A 15,843-nucleotide genomic window follows, 5' to 3' on the forward strand; every position below is an offset into this window, starting at 1 on the left:
CCAATTATTTTTGGTGAGGAGGTTGGGAGAAATTCAAGTGACTTTAATTAAGAATCTATAGTTTGAGTCTTTCCAGTTTTGACTATGGATCTGTAGTCAAAAATCACCATTTTCCAACTTTTAGTGAAATTTTCCAGTGTTCTAGGATGATGGATGCCCACATAGGCCTCATGTGCTCTTGGGTTTCCACAGTGCAGCAGCTCCTGGCCAGCTTGCTCCTTTTCTGCTGCATTGAGTGTCCAAACATCCCTCCAGCCTTGCCCTTAAGGCTGAACTCAAAACGTAAACATAGCCTCAAAACAGATTTAGCTCCTCAAAACTGCAACAAGAACTGGATATTTTACCAAACGTTTCAGGAAGAGATAAGGAATAGAGTTAGTATGGCATTTGCCATTGTAAAAAGTTAAATTCTTTTTGACAAATGTCTGTCCTTCCCTGCCACCAGCACCATAAAGGTTTCTCTTCCTACTGTTTCATTAGCCAACTGGCCACTGGCTGACCCTAGAGCTTAGGGAGTTGAGAGGGAGTAGCGAAAGTGGGAGAGGGATGGGGGGTAGGGGTGATACTATAGTTCCTGATCTTGACTGTGACTGACTTTGGCACTCGTCAAACACTCCAGATATATTACTTTCAGTTATTCTGCTCAGACTGGGACTTTGACATCAGGCTAAAGGAAAGCTGCACGAGTCTTAAACTTCTACTGCATACTCCTCCTTAGAACAGCCCTGCCAGGTATCATTCTCATTTTACAACTAACAAAATTGAGCATATTAGTTAGAGTATAGTCTAAGCTCTTGTGACAAAGAGACCCCCAAATACAGAGGTTTAAAAAAGATTGAAGTGTATTTCTGTTTCATCCACAAGACCAGAGATGAGCAGACCACGGCTGGTAGGGCAGCTCTGCCATTCTTACTACATGATTTCCAGCTCTGGGCCTGAAGTGATTGCTTCATCTCCCACCATCAATGACTGTGCTCCTGCCAGAGGGAAGGGGGAAGGGCAAGAGGAGAGAATAAGACCGTTCCTCTTAGGAGTATGACCTGGAAGTGACAAGCCTCGCTTCTGTTCACTCCGCATTGGCCAGAGCTTAGCCCCAGGGCAAGAGCTAGCTGCAAGGAAGGCTGAGAAATGCAGTCTCTAACTGGGCAGCCGTATGGCCAGTTAAAGCTTAGAGGTACTATAATAAAAGGAAAAAGAATGGATATTGGTGGACCACTAGCAGCCTGGGTCACGTTGAGTTCAGAAAGGTAGAAAGAAAGAGAAATAAAGCAGGAACTTGGCCCAGAATACACAGCTGGTTTCTGGAGGAGGTAGGATTTGAATTCAGCAGATATGTCTGGCTCCAATCCCAGCACTTTGCTGCACTAGAAATGGATGGCAAAAAGAAGTGGGGAGTATCCTGCCTGTAGTCCACAGCGGAGCCAGGATAGGGTTCTGGATTGAGCAGGTGGTAGGTCCCTGGTGTGAAGATGGCACTGAGGGCTGAGATGCAGATTAAAGGTCTTGAACCTAAGGTTGGGTACCAGGTATCACTTCACTCCTGCAAATCTGCGGCCATGGAGACTGCTGTTTCTCTTCATTCATTCTTTTGGAAAAAAGTATGGAGGACTGAATGTATGCCAGGCACAACACTAAGCTCTCTGACTCATACAAAGACCATTAAGAAACAAACCTTAAAGAACTTAGTATTTAGTAGGGAGCCCTAGAGCTCATTTGGGTACAATGTAATGACAAACCAGAAGTGAATGAGAATTACTGGAGGTTTCCATGAGAAAGCCACCACTTACCACAACAGGCGTGGGACCAGACCTTGTCGACCTTGGTCTCCAAAGAATGGAGAGCCAGGTTGGCTTTGCCTCTGTCCCATGCACTATTGAGAAATATGTAAAAATTTAGATCATGAAGATAATAAAACCTCACTCATCAGGGATTTGTTATATGCTTATCAAACCATGTCACCTATATACACAGTAATGATTTGTGGAGCAACCGTCATTTGACAAAGATTTCATTTATCTAAAGTCTACAATGAGCCATTCATTGGTCTAAGCACCAGGAAGACAGCAGTGAACACACTAGAGACAGCTCCTCCAAGGGATTTTTACGTTAGTAGGAGAGACAGTGGGAGATATCAACATGTTTCATATGTGATATGAAGAAGAATAAAGCAGGCTGAGGATGAGAATGGGGTGGTCAAATAAAGATTCCTGGTAAGGCAGCATTTGAGCAGAGCTTATGTCTGAGAGAAGAAGGTTCCAGATACGAAGAACAGAAAACACAAAGGCCTGAGGTGGGAGCTTTTACACAGAACATTTATGATGTGGGTGAGTCATGATTCTCTGACATCTAGGTTATAACAGGGTTTGATTTTTATTTATCCCACATTTCTCCCAATTATAGGTGTTTGTGCCATAATTATCAACCTAAACTCCTTCTAAATGAAACATTTATTTATTTATTTTTGTCATGTTTGGTGAGGTTTTTTTGTTGTTGTTGTTTTTTATACATCTTTATTGGAGTATAACTGCTTCACAATGCTGTGCTAGTTTCTGTTGTACAACAAAGTGAAATCAGCCAAGTTTGTCCTTTTTGTTTTCAGAGTGTATGTCCAGAACATAAATAACTATAGAATGAATAAATAGTCTACTTTTATTGGACTTTTTAAGAGAACCATGTCTACATTTTACTTTCTTTTTGTTTTATTCATGAATTTCTACTCTTTGTCCTTTTATGTTTTTTTGTCTTGTTTGTTTTATAAATTTATTTATTTATTTATTTATTTTTGGCTGTGTTGGGTCTTCGTTTCTGTGCGAGGGCTTTCTCTAGTTGCGGCGAGCGGGGGGGACCAGGGCTCAAACCCGTGTCCCCTGCATTGGCAGGCAGATTCTCAACCACTGCGCCACCAGGGAAGCCCGTGTCCTTTTATGTTTTATTTTACTTATCCTGTTCTGATACTTGAGTTGAAAAATACGATTCAGTTATTTTCATGATTTCTGAATTTCATGATTTCTTTAAATAATACAAGCATTTAAAGCTAAATTTCCTCTTGGGCTCAACTTTGCTACAGGCCGTAGAATTAGTGTTCCCACTCTCATTTTCTAAATTGTCTATTATTTCAGCTTTGATTTCTTCTTTGACTCAAGAGATATTTGGGAGATGTAACTTCTGGGGGTGGGGTTTAATTATCTCTTTATTATTACTTTCTAATCCCCCTACATCCATGGTCATAGAATATGACCTATATGATAGTTCAGTTTCATTAAGATTATTCTTATGATTTGTTACATGATCAACTTTTATAAATGTCCTTTAGGCATTGAAAACAAATGTTTATTCTCTTTTGCTTAAGGAAAAAGGTTAAAAAGTTATACATATATAGCCAAACTGTTTAATTCTTATTATTATTACGTTTAAATTACGCTTTTCAAATCCATTATTACCTTTTTGTCTATTTGATCTGTCACATTTTAAGAAAGATCTTTACTATAATTGTAATTTTTGTCCAATTCTTCTTCTATTTCAGGCAGTTTTTATTTTATATATCCAGTGTTCTGTTGCTCAATATATTGAGGTTCATGGATGTTATATCTTCGTGGTATATTATATGGTTTAGCTTTATAGAATATCTCACAAGTATAAGTGAGTGATTTTTATTTGAATTCTACTTTGCCTGATATTGATATTGCCATCTCTGCTTTTTTTTAATTTGCACTAGTCTGTAATAGCCTTCTTCATCCCTTCTATATAGGAAAAAATTCAGTCTTTTCCTTCCTTTGTAGGGAAAAACCCAGTTCTTCCCTACTATGTCTTTCTTCCCTGTGTGTCTCCTTTACCTTCACAGAGAACACTTCACTTCTGGTCACCAAATATGTGGAGGTTTTTGCCCCCGCCAAGCAATTCTCTGGGACACCAGCTGGGTGTCCTGCAATTCAACTCAGTTCTGACACTGTCTACCCAGAGACAGCATCAGATCCCACAGGTTGAGGGCTTAGTCCCACAAGACTGCTCACGACCCTCTTCAGCTGCAGTTGCAAGCCCAGGTTGTCACCTGTGCTTCTGACCAACCAGTTACAGATCAGAGGTTCCAATAGCCCCTCCTTGGATTTGATTAATTTGCTAGAGTAGCTCACAGACTAGGGGAAGCACTTACCTTTAAACTCTTACTTTCATCCAGCTTGTTAAAGGATACAGATGAGCATCCAGATGGAAAGTGTGCATAGCGCAAGGTATATGGGAAGCGGCATGCCACTCTCCCAGCACCTCCACCTGGTCACCAACCCAGAAGCTCTCCAAACCCCGTACTTTGGGGGTTTTTATGGAGGCTTCATCACGTAGGCATGATTGATCATTAACTCCATTTTCAGACCGTCTCCCTACACGAGAGAATGGAGGGAGGGAGAGGCGGGGCTGAAAATTCCAAGTTTCTAATCATGACTTGGTCTTTCTGGTGACCAGCCCTCATCCAGGAGTCATCTAGGAACCTGCCCAAAGTTGCCTCATTAGAACAAAAGACACTCCTATCACCCAGGAAATTACTAAGGTTTCAGGAACCAATGTCTAAGACCAATATTAGAGCAAGAGATGCCCCTAGAGTTCTTATCACTTAGGAAATTACAAGGGTTTTAGGAACTTTGTGCCGGGAACCAGGGGCAGAGACCAATATATATTTTCTATTCTCTCATACCCTTGTTTTCAATATTTTTTAATATCATATTGTGTCTCTTATAAGTAGCATATGGTTAGATTAATGTATATATATACCTCAATTGGAATGTCTTTGCCACTAAAAAGAGGATTTTATGATCATTAGTATATTAACATTTGACCCTTTTTGCTTTGCCAACATTTACTAGTCTTATCTAGTTTTCTTCTTCTTCTTTTTTCTCTTAGAAGTTCTACATCCTATTTTATAAGTTTTTAATTTACATTTTCTACAAACATTTTAAATTTGGATTTCTAGTTTGGCTTCCTGAATTTTTAGTGTAACTTTGACCTCCCTCAACCCTATGTAAGACTTCACCTTTAGTACTGTTTTTGCTTCCGCATTCCCTTACTTCACCTGCAAGAAATAATCTGGATTTCTAGTCCTGATTTCTGTTAATTTATATATAAATGATTATATATAGGATAATGTTAACTATTTTATTCCTCTTTTAAGAATCCTCTTTAACAGCTGTAAATTTGATTGCATCGCTTATTACTGTTATATAAAATTTTCCCTGTTCTTAATTTAAATTATTTAAAATGCATTTTTTTTCACACACACACACTGTATTTTATTTTTACAAGAGATAAATAGACTGACACCAAGCTTTGTACATGGATGACCACAACAAAAGCAACAATGATTGCAATTACCAAACATGAAACACACTCATACTATGTCATAATATAGACATTCAGTCCAGTAATCCTCCACTGTAACAGCTCCTTTACTTTGCAGTGCAATTTGATTTGTATATTCTTTGCCTCTGAGTCCTTGTGGGATTTTTTTTTTTTAATTCAAACAGAGAGTCACAAAAATTATAATCATCCTCATCAGTTCACTCAGTCCCATGTAATTAATTTTTTTTTATCTTGATCTTTTGTTAGCACTTTTATGAGTTCATCAGTTTTTCATTAGAGTTCTGAAAATGCTTATTCATTCAGTTCAGCAGTACAGTCAGTTACCATAAACCTGTACTTGTCAGAGTCTTTTCCATGAATTTCTTGAAGATGAAACCCTTTTATAGGAACATATTTGCAAAAGCATCACAGTACACCCAGAACTGTCTGTAAATGACAAAAGACTTTAAAATGACCACAGTTAAAGATTTGATGAAAGTTCATAATAATGCAGTTGACAAGAAAATTAGTTATTTCTGAGATATGCATTTTAAAGTAATAACTAGGATTATGACTTACAACATTATACCAAAACATATAAGATTTTTAGAAATTTCATGTAATGTCTGAAACATTTATATTTACATATTTCCATACAAATAACCCAATGAAAGTTTAGTATTAGTTGTTTGTTTTTTTATACTGCAGGTTCTTATTAGTCATCAATTTTATACACATCAGTGTATACATGTCAATCCCAATCGCCCAATTCAGCACACCACCATCCCCACCCCACCGCAGTTTTCCCCCCTTGGTGTCCATATGTCTGTTCTCTACATCTCTGTCTCAACTTCTGCCCTGCAAACCGGCTCATCTGTACCATTTTTCTAGGTTCCACATACATGCGTTAATATACGATATTTGTTTTTCTCTTTCTGACTTACTTCACTCTGTATGACAGTCTCTAGATCCATCCATGTCTCAACAAATGACTCAATTTTGTTCCTTTTTATGGCTGAGTAATATTCCATTGTATATATGTACCACAACTTCCTTATCCATTCATCTGTTGATGGGCATTTATGTTGCTTCCATGTCCTGGTTATTGTAAATAGTGCTGCAATGAACATTCGGGTGCATGTGTCTTTTTGAATTACGGTTTTCTCTGGGTATATGCCCAGTAGTGGGATTGCTGGGTCATATGGTAGTTCTATTTTTAGTTTTTTAAGGAACCTCCATACTGTTCTCCATAGTGGCTGTATCAATTTACATTCCCACCAACAGTGCAAGAGGGTTCCCTTTTCTCCACACCCTCTCCAGCATTTGTTGTTTGTAGATTTTCTGATGATGCCCATTCTAACTGGTGTGAGGTGATACCTCATTGTAGATTTGATTTGCATTTCTCTAATAATTAGTGATGTTGAGCATCTTTTCATGTGTTTGTTGGCAATCTGTATATCTTCTTTGGAGAAATGTCTATTTAGGTCTTCTGCCCATTTTTGGATTGGAGTGTTTGTTTCTTTAATATTGAGCTGAATGAGCTGTTTATATATTTTGGAGATTAATCCTTTGTCTGCTGATTCGTTTGCAAATATTTTCGCCCATTCTGAGGGTTGTCTTTTCGTCTTGTTTGTGGTTTCCTTTGCTGTGCAAAAGCTTTGAAGTTTCATTAGGTCCCATTTGTTTATTTTTGTTTTTATTTCCATTACTCTAGGAGGTGGATCAAAAAAGATCTTGCTGTGATTCATGTCAAAGAGTGTTCTTCCTGTTTTCCTCTAAGAGTTTTATAGTGTCCAGTCTTACATTTAGGTCTCTAATCCATTTTGAGTTTATTTTTGTTTATGGTGTTAGGGAGTATTCTAATTTCATTCTTTTACATGTAGCTGTCCAGTTTTCCCAGCACCACTTATTGAAGAGACTGTCTTTTCTCCATTGTATATCTTTGCTTCCTTTGTCATAGATTAGTTGACCATAGGTGCGTGGGTTTATCTCTGGGCTTTCTATCTTGTTCCATTGATCTATGTTTCTGTTTTTGTGCCAGTACCATATTGTCTTGATTACTGTAGCTTTGTAGTATAGTCTGAAGTCAGGGAGTCTGATTCCTCCAGCTCCGTTTTTTTCCCTCAAGACTGCTTTGGCTATTCGGGGTCTTTTGTGTCTCCATACAAATTTTAAGATGATTTGTTCTAGCTCCGTAAAAAATGCCATTGGTAATTTGATAGGGATTGCATTGAATCTGTAGATTGCTTTGGGTAGTAGAGTCATTTTCACAATGTTGATTCTTCCAATCCAAGACCATGGTATATCTCTCCACCTGTTGGTATCATATTTGATTTCTTTCATCAGTGTCTTATAGCTTTCTGCATACAGGTCTTTTGTCTCCCTAGGTAGGTTTATTCCTAGGTATTTTATTCTTTTTGTTGCAATGGTAAATGGGAGTGTTTCCATAATTTCTCTTTCAGATTTTTCATCATTAGTGTATAGGAATGCAAGAGATTTCTGTGCATTAATTTTGTATCCTGCAACTTTACCATATTCATTAATTAGCTCTAGCAGTTTTCTGGTGGCAGTTTTAGGATTCTCTATGTATAGTATGATGTCATCTGCAAACAGTGACAGTTTTACTTCTTCTTTTCCAATTTGTATTCCTTTTATTTCTTTTTCTTCTCTGATTGCCGTGGCTAGGACTTCCAGAACTATGCTGAATAATAGTGGTGAGAGTGGACATCCTTGTCTCGTTCCTGATCTTAGAGGAAATGCTTTCAGTTTTTCACCATTGAGAATGATGTTTGCTGTGGGTTTGTCATATATGGCCTTTATTATGTTGAGGTAGGTTCCCTCTATGCCCACTTTCTGGAGAGTTTTTATCATAAATGGGTGTTGAATTTTGTCAAAAGCTTTTTCTGCATCTATTGAGATGGTCATATGGTTTTTATTCTTCAATTTGTTAATATGGTGTATCACATTGATTGATTTGCATATATTGAAGAATCCTTGCATCCCTGGGATAAATCCCACTTGATCGTGGTGTATGATCCTTTTAATGTGTTGTTGGATTCTGTTTGTTAGTATTTTGTTGAGGATTTTTGCATCTATGTTCATCAGTGATATTGGTCTGTAGTTTTCTTTTTTTGTAGTGTCTTTGTCTGGTTTTGGTATCAGGATGATGATGGCCTCATAGAATGAGTTTGGGAGTGTTCCTTCCTCTGCAATTTTTGGAAGAGTTTGAGAAGGATAGGTGTTAGCTCTTCTCTAAATGTTTGATAGAATTCACCTGTGAAGCCATCTGGTCCTGGACTTCTGTTTGTTGGAAGATTTTTAATCACAGTTTCAATTTCATTACTTGTGATTGGTCTGTTCATATTTTCTGTTTCTTCCTGGTTCAGTCTTGGAAGGTTATACCTTTCTAAGAATTTGTCCATTTCTTCCAGGTTGTCCATTTTATTGGTATAAAGTTGCTTGTAGTAGTCTCTTAGGATGCTTTGTATTTCTGCGGTGTCTGTTGTAACTTCTCCTTCTTCATTTCTGATTTTATTGATTTGAGTCCTCTCCCTCTTTTTCTTGATGAGTCTGGCTAATGGCTTATCAATTTTGTTTATCTTCTCAAAGAACCAACTTTTAGTTTTATTGATCTTTGCTATTGTTTTCTTTGTTTCTATTTCATTTATTTCCGCTCTGATCTTTATGATTTCTTTCCTTCTGCTAACTTTGGGTTTTGTTTGTTCTTCTTTCTCTAGTTTCTTTAGGTGTAAGGTTAGATTGTTTACTTGAGATTCTTCTTGTTTCTTTAGGTAGGCTTGTATAGCTATAAACTTCCCTCTTAGAACTGCTTTTGCTGCATCCCATAGGTTTTGGGTCGTTGTGTTTTCATTTGTCTCCAGGTATTTTTTGATTTCCTCTTTGATTTCTTCAGTGATCTCTTGCTTATTTAGTAACGTATTGTTTAGCCTCCATGTGTTTGTGTTTTTTACGTTTTTTTCCCTGTAATTCATTTCTAATCTCATAGCATTGTGGTCAGAAAAGATGCTTGATATGATTTCAATTTTCTTAAATTTACTGAGGCTTGATTTGTGACCCAAGATGTGATATATCCTGGAGAATGTTCCGTGCGCACTTGAGAAGAACGTGTAATCTGCTGTTTTTGGATGGAATGTCCTATAAGTATCAATTAAATCTATCTGGTCTATTGTGTCATTTAAAGCTTCTGTTTCCTTATTTATTTTCATTTTGGATGATCTGTCCATTGGTGTAAGTGAGGTGTTAAAGTCCCCCACTATTATTGTGTTACTGTCAATTTCCTCTTTTATAGCTCTTAGCAGTTGCCTTATGTATTGAGGTGCTCCTATGTTGGGTGCATATATATTTATAATTGTTATATCTTCTTCTTGGATTGATCCCTTGATCATTATGTAGTGTCCTTCCTTGTCTCTTGTAACATTCTTTATTTTAAAGTCTATTTTATCTGATATGAGTATAGCTACTCCAGCTTTCTTTTGATTTCCATTTGCATGGAATATCTTTTACCATCCCCTCACTTTCAGTCTGTATGTTTCCCTAGGTCTAAAGTGGGTCTCTTGTAGACAGCATATATATGGGTCTTGTTTTTGTATCCATTCAGCAAGCCTGTGTGTTTTGGTTGGAGCATTTAATCCATTCACGTTTAAGGTAATTATCGATATGTATGTTCCTATGACCATTTTCTTAATTGTTTTGGGTTTGTTTTTGTAGGTCCTTTTCTTCTCTTGTGTTTCCCACTTAGAGAAGTTCCTTTAGCATTTGTTGTAGAGCTGGTTTGGTGGTGCTGAATTCTCTTAGCTTTTGCTTGTCTGTAAAGCTTTTGATTTCTCCATCAAATCTAAATGAGATCCTTGCCGGGTAGAGTAATCTTGGTTGTAGGTTCTTCCCTTTCATCACTTTAAGTATATCATGCCACTCCCTTCTGGCTTGTAGAGTTTCTGCTGAGAAATCAGCTGTTAACCTTATGGGAGTTCCCTTGTATGTTATTTGTCGTTTTTCCCTTGCTGCTTTCAATAATTTTTCTTTGTCTTTAATTTTTGCCACTTTGATTACTATGTGTTCGGCGTGTTTCTCCTTGGTTTTATCCTGTATGGGACTCTCTGCACTTCCTGGACTTGGGTGGCTATTTCCTTTCCCATGTTAGGGAAGTTTTCGACTATAATCTCGTCAAATATTTTCTCTGGTCCTTTCTCTCTCTCTTCTCCTTCTGGGACCCCTATAATGCGAATGTTGTTGTGTTTAATATTGTCCCAGAGGTCTCTTAGGCTGTCTTCATTTCTTTTCATTCTTTTTTCTTTAGTCTGTTCCGCAGCAATGAATTCCACCATTCTGTCCTCCAGGTCACTTATCTTATCAGTTATTCTGCTATTGATTCCTTCTAGTGTAGTTTTCATGTCAGTTATTGTATTGGTCATCTCTGTTTGTTTGTTCTTTAATTCTTCTAGGTCTTTGTTAATCATTTCTTGCATCTTCTCAATCTTTGCCTCCATTCTTATTCCGAGGTCCTGGATCATCTTCACTATCATTATTCTGAATTCTTTTTCTGGAAGGTTGCCTATCTCCACTTCATTTAGTTGTTTTTCTGGGGTTTTTTCTTGTTCCTTCATCTGATATATAGCCCTCTGCCTTTTCATCCTGTCTATCTTTCTGTAACTGTGGGTTTAGGTCCACAGGCTGCAGGATTGTAGTTTTTCTTGATTCTGCTGTCTGTCCTCTGGTGGTTGAGGCTATCTAAGAGGCTTGATGGGAGGCTCTGGTGGTGGGTAGAGCTGACTGTTGCTGTGTCGGTCAGAGCTCCGTAAAACTTTAATCCACTTGACTGTTGATAGGTGGGGCTGGGTTCCCTCCCTGTTGGTTGTTTTGCCTGAGGCGACCCAACACTGGAGCCTACCTGGGCTCTTTGGTGGGGCTAATGGCAGACTCTGGGAGGGCGCATGCCAAGGAGTACTTCCCAGAACCTCCGCTGCCAGTGTCCTTGTCCCCACAGTGAAACAGAGCCAGCCCCCGCCTCTGCAGGAGACCCTCCAACACTAGCAGGTAGGTCTGGTTCAGTCTCCCCCAGGGTCACTGCTCCTTCCCCCGGGTCCCGATGTGCACACTATTCCGTGTGCACCCTCCAAGAGTGGGGTCTCTGTTTCCCCCAGTCCTGTCAAAGTCCTGCAATCAATTCCCACTAGGCTTCAAAGTCTGATTCTCTATGAATTCCTCCTCCCATTGCCGGACCCCCAGGTTGGGAAGCCTGACGTGGGGCTCAGAACCTTCACTCCAGTGGGTGGACTTCTGTGGTATAAGTGTTCGCCAGTCTGTGAGTCCCCCACCCAGCAGTTATGGGATTTGATTTTACTCTGATTGCGTCCCTCCTACCGTCTCACTGTGGCTTCTCCTCTGTCATTGGACGTGGGGTATCCTCCTTGGTGAAGTCCAGTGTCTTCCTGTTGATGATTGTCCAGCAGCCAGTTGTGATTCTGGTGCTCTCGCAAGAGGGAGTGAGAGCACGTCCTTCTACTCCGCCATCTTGGTTAATCCCCTCTTAAAATGCATTTTTAATTTGACTGAAGTACTGCCTTAGGTAATCTTTTCATAAAAATGAACATAGGTAGTATACTTCTTAACTTTTTTCATGTCCAAATGTCTTATTTTTACCCTTACACGGGAACTCTGTAACAGTCATTACTCCCATGGTCTTGAAGCATGGAGTGTTGCAGATGGAAAGTCCAATGCCAGTCTCATTCTCTCCTTCAGGTTTTGTTATCCCTTTCTTTTATTTTTCCATATCTGGAGGCTTATGGGATTTCTTTTTATCCTTGGAATTTACAAATTTACCAAGATAACTTTCTAGGTATAGATCCTTTCTCAATAATCCTTCACAGCATTTGGTGAACACTTTTATTACTGAAGATTCAAATCTCTTCAGCTCAGTGAAATTTTCTTCTATTCCTTTGATTAATAATTCTCCACCATCTTGTTTCAATCTACTAGAATGCCTACATCTTTTTCTTTTTTCTCATAATTTCCATCATTGTCTTTTTTGCTCTATGTTCTGGAGGAATTCCTTGCATTTTCTAATTTTTATTTCAGCAATGATTACATTCTGGTTTTTTATTGCTTCTCTTGAGATCTTTAGTATTGACAACCATGTTTTTATTCCCAATACTTCTTTTTTGTATGTTTATTTCATTGTTCCTTTTACATAGTAAATTGCTTTTCTTTATCAATGCAGTACACCCTTTGACTCTTATTAAAAATATGAATAAGAAGTGTTTGAAATTATCTATTGCTTCTTATATTAACTCCTTTACAGTCAGTCATTCTGTGGGTGTGGCTCTTGTATATTTCTCCACATCCTTCAATTTGTGCCTCTTTCCAAACCCTAACAATTACTCCACGGCGCTGCCTACTCCCAGCCTCTGCTACTCAAGAAGAGAAATCAATTCGGTTTTCCAGAGAAATCATTCCACCAACTACAGTGCAGCTACAGCTCCCTGAGGGCTCAGTATAACCACCATCCAATATGCTGTGCAGTCTAATATATTTAAGATTATTAAAGCTAATGTTTAATAAACTTATCTCTTCTAAAAAGGAATTCCACAAATGCATTGAGCAATGCTAAGGTCAAAACACAGAGAGTCCCAAAATTTCTGAATTCTAGAGTAATGTTTTGAAAAATGTCATTTTCCTTGTACAATATGAGTGGATGCACATATGATGGATTTTTTTTCTTTAAAATATCTTTTGTAACTGAAAAACAACATTTATCCAGATTTTCCTTTACTTAGTTACTCATGTATGTAATTTAAAAAGTCATTTGGTTCTTTGTCACTGTTACCAAAAAACAGCAATCTCCTATTCCTGCTCCAGTTTTCCACTCCCGAAAGGCAACCACTTTCATTTCTTTTGGCTGATCCTTTTGATGTTTATCTCCATATCTCTAAAGAACATGCTTACATTGCTACTTCTTGATTTTTCAGTTTTGGTCACCTCATCATTCCTGCTATACACACACACACACACACACACACACACACACACACACACACACCCCATTCCTCCATTCTCTCAATACACCATAATTTTGGTTGGATCAATATTCTGTTTGCCTTGTTATGACTTTATAAATACCTCTACCTTTATAAATACTCTTCACCTCTGAGCCATATAGTATACTGTGATTACTTTTCCTTTCCTGCACGTTTTGTTTTTCCTGGAGCTAATACCTCTAGTATCTTAATTATAAATTTTTTGAAGTTTTCTTCTTTCTGCATAATTTTCTTCAAACAATGTCTTTCTGTTTGTATTTGACCTCGTTGTGTGAACTGCTTTCCTCAGATGTCTGTGATCTCTGACTGCTTGCTCCTATTTAAGAGTAATGGCATCGGAAGCTGATGGGAAGCTCCAGTGTACATGGGCAGGGCTTGTTGATAGTGGTCTTCACTGTCTGATTATCAGGGTAGTCTCTTTCCTTTGTCTCAGGCTGATCAGTTTCCAGAGAACGTGATTCGAAATTCTCCTGCTTAGAGGGTATAAGTTGGGCAGCCAGCGTTCACCTCCTACTTCCAGAAATATCTAGTGGGTTGCTTCTTGGCTTTTTCCAATACCATCTCCCATTTTTTTGTCCTGTAGGTTTAACCTTAGGTTAAAAATATTCCTTTGCCTTATTTTAGTAGGATTTGGGAAGGGAGCAAAATTTGTATGTTCATCCATCTTCAACCAAAAGTCTCATTTTCTCTCCTGAATCATTTACTCTTTATTCTGTGACTTATATCTTAGTCGTTGATCTCGTGCATAGGATCTTGTCAAATTCTTCCTAAAAATCTAGGTACTGCTACATGATCTACCAAAATTTTTTTATCTGCTGTGAAAGTCATATTTTCAAAGACCAAGGCAGATGAATATTAAAGCACATTCTCACATCTGAATTCAGAAAAATCCTTTAAAGGAGTACTCTTCTATGTATACAACTTCCTTTTTTTTTTAACATTTTTATTGGTGTATAATTGCTTTACAATGGTGTGTTAGTTTCTGCTTTATAACAAAGTGAACCAGTTATACATATACATATATCCCCATATCTCTTCCCTCTTGCATCTCCCTCCCTCCCACCCTCCCTATCCCACCCTTCTAGCTGGTCACAAAGCACAGAGCTGATCTCCCTGTGCTATGCAACTGCTTCCCACTAGCTATCTGTTTTACATTTGATAGTGTATATATGTCCATATATACACTGCCACTCTCTCACTTTGTCCCAGCTTGCCCTTCCCACTCCCTGTGTCCTCAAGTCCATTCTCTAGTAGGTCTGCGTCTTTATTCCCATCTTGCCCCTAGGTTCTTCATGACCTTTTTTTTTTTTTTTTTTTTTTAGATTCCATATATATATGTTAGTATACGGTATTTGTTTTTCCCTTTCCAACTTACTTCACTCTGTATGACAGACTCTAGGTCCATCCACCTCACTACAAATAACTCAATTTCATTCCTTTTTATGGCTGAGTAATATTCCATTGTATATATGTGCCACATCTTCTTTATCCATTCATCTGTCGATGGATACTTAGGTTGCTTTCATGTCCTGGCTATTGTAAATAGAGCTGCAGTGAACATTGTGGTACATGACTCTTTTTGAACTATGGTTTTCTCAGGGTATGTGCCAAGTAGTGGGATTGCTGGGTCATATGGTAGTTCTATTTTTAGTTTTTTAAGGAACCTCCATACTGTTCTCCATAGAGGCTGTATAAGTTTACATTCCCACCAACAGTGTATGAGGGTTCCCTTTTCTCCACACCCTCTCCAGCATTTATTGTTTGTGGATTTTTGATGATGGCCATTCTGACTGGTGTGAGATGATATCGCATTGTAGTTTTGATTTGCATTTCTCTAATGATTAATGATGTTGAGCATTCTTTCATGTATTTGTTGGCAATCTGTATATCCTCTTTGGAGAAATGTCTATTTAGGTCTTCTGCCCATCTTTGGATTGGGTTGTTTGTTTTTTTGATATTGAGCTGCATGAGCTGCTTGTAAATTTTGGAGATTAATCCTTTGTCAGTTGCTTCATTTGCAAATATTTTCTCCCATTCTGAGGGTTGTCTTTTCGTCTTGTTTATGATTTTGTTGCTGTGCAAAAGCTCTTAAGATTCCTTAGGTCCCATTTGTTTATTTTTGTTTTTATTTCCATTTCTCTAGGAGGCAGGTCAAAAAGGATCTTGCTGTGATTTATGTCATAGAGTGTTCTGCCTATGTTTTCCTCTAAGAGTTTGATGGTGTCTGGCCTTACATTTAGGTCTTTAATCCATTTTGAGTTTATTTTTGTGTATGGTGTTAGGGAGTGTTCTAATTTCATTCTTTTACATGTAGCTGTCCAGTTTTCCCAGCACCACTTATTGAGGAGGCTGTCTTTTCTCCATTGTATATTCTTGCCTCCTTTATCAAAGATAAGGTGACCATATGTGTGTGCGTTTATCTCTGGGTTTTCTATACTGTTCCATTGATCTCTATTTCTGTTTT

The 15,843-nt window shown here is 38.1% G+C and overlaps 1 protein-coding gene across 6 annotated transcripts in view; it reads left to right on the forward strand.

Moving 5' to 3' along the window:
* Positions 1-15,843, forward strand: part of DEUP1 (deuterosome assembly protein 1) — a 230,290-nt gene that overhangs the window by 125,330 nt on the left and 89,117 nt on the right. The window lies entirely within an intron of this gene.

Source organism: Balaenoptera borealis, assembly GCF_965194805.1.
Source record: "Balaenoptera borealis genome assembly, chromosome: 11".
NCBI classification, from domain to species: Eukaryota; Metazoa; Chordata; class Mammalia; order Artiodactyla; family Balaenopteridae; genus Balaenoptera; species Balaenoptera borealis.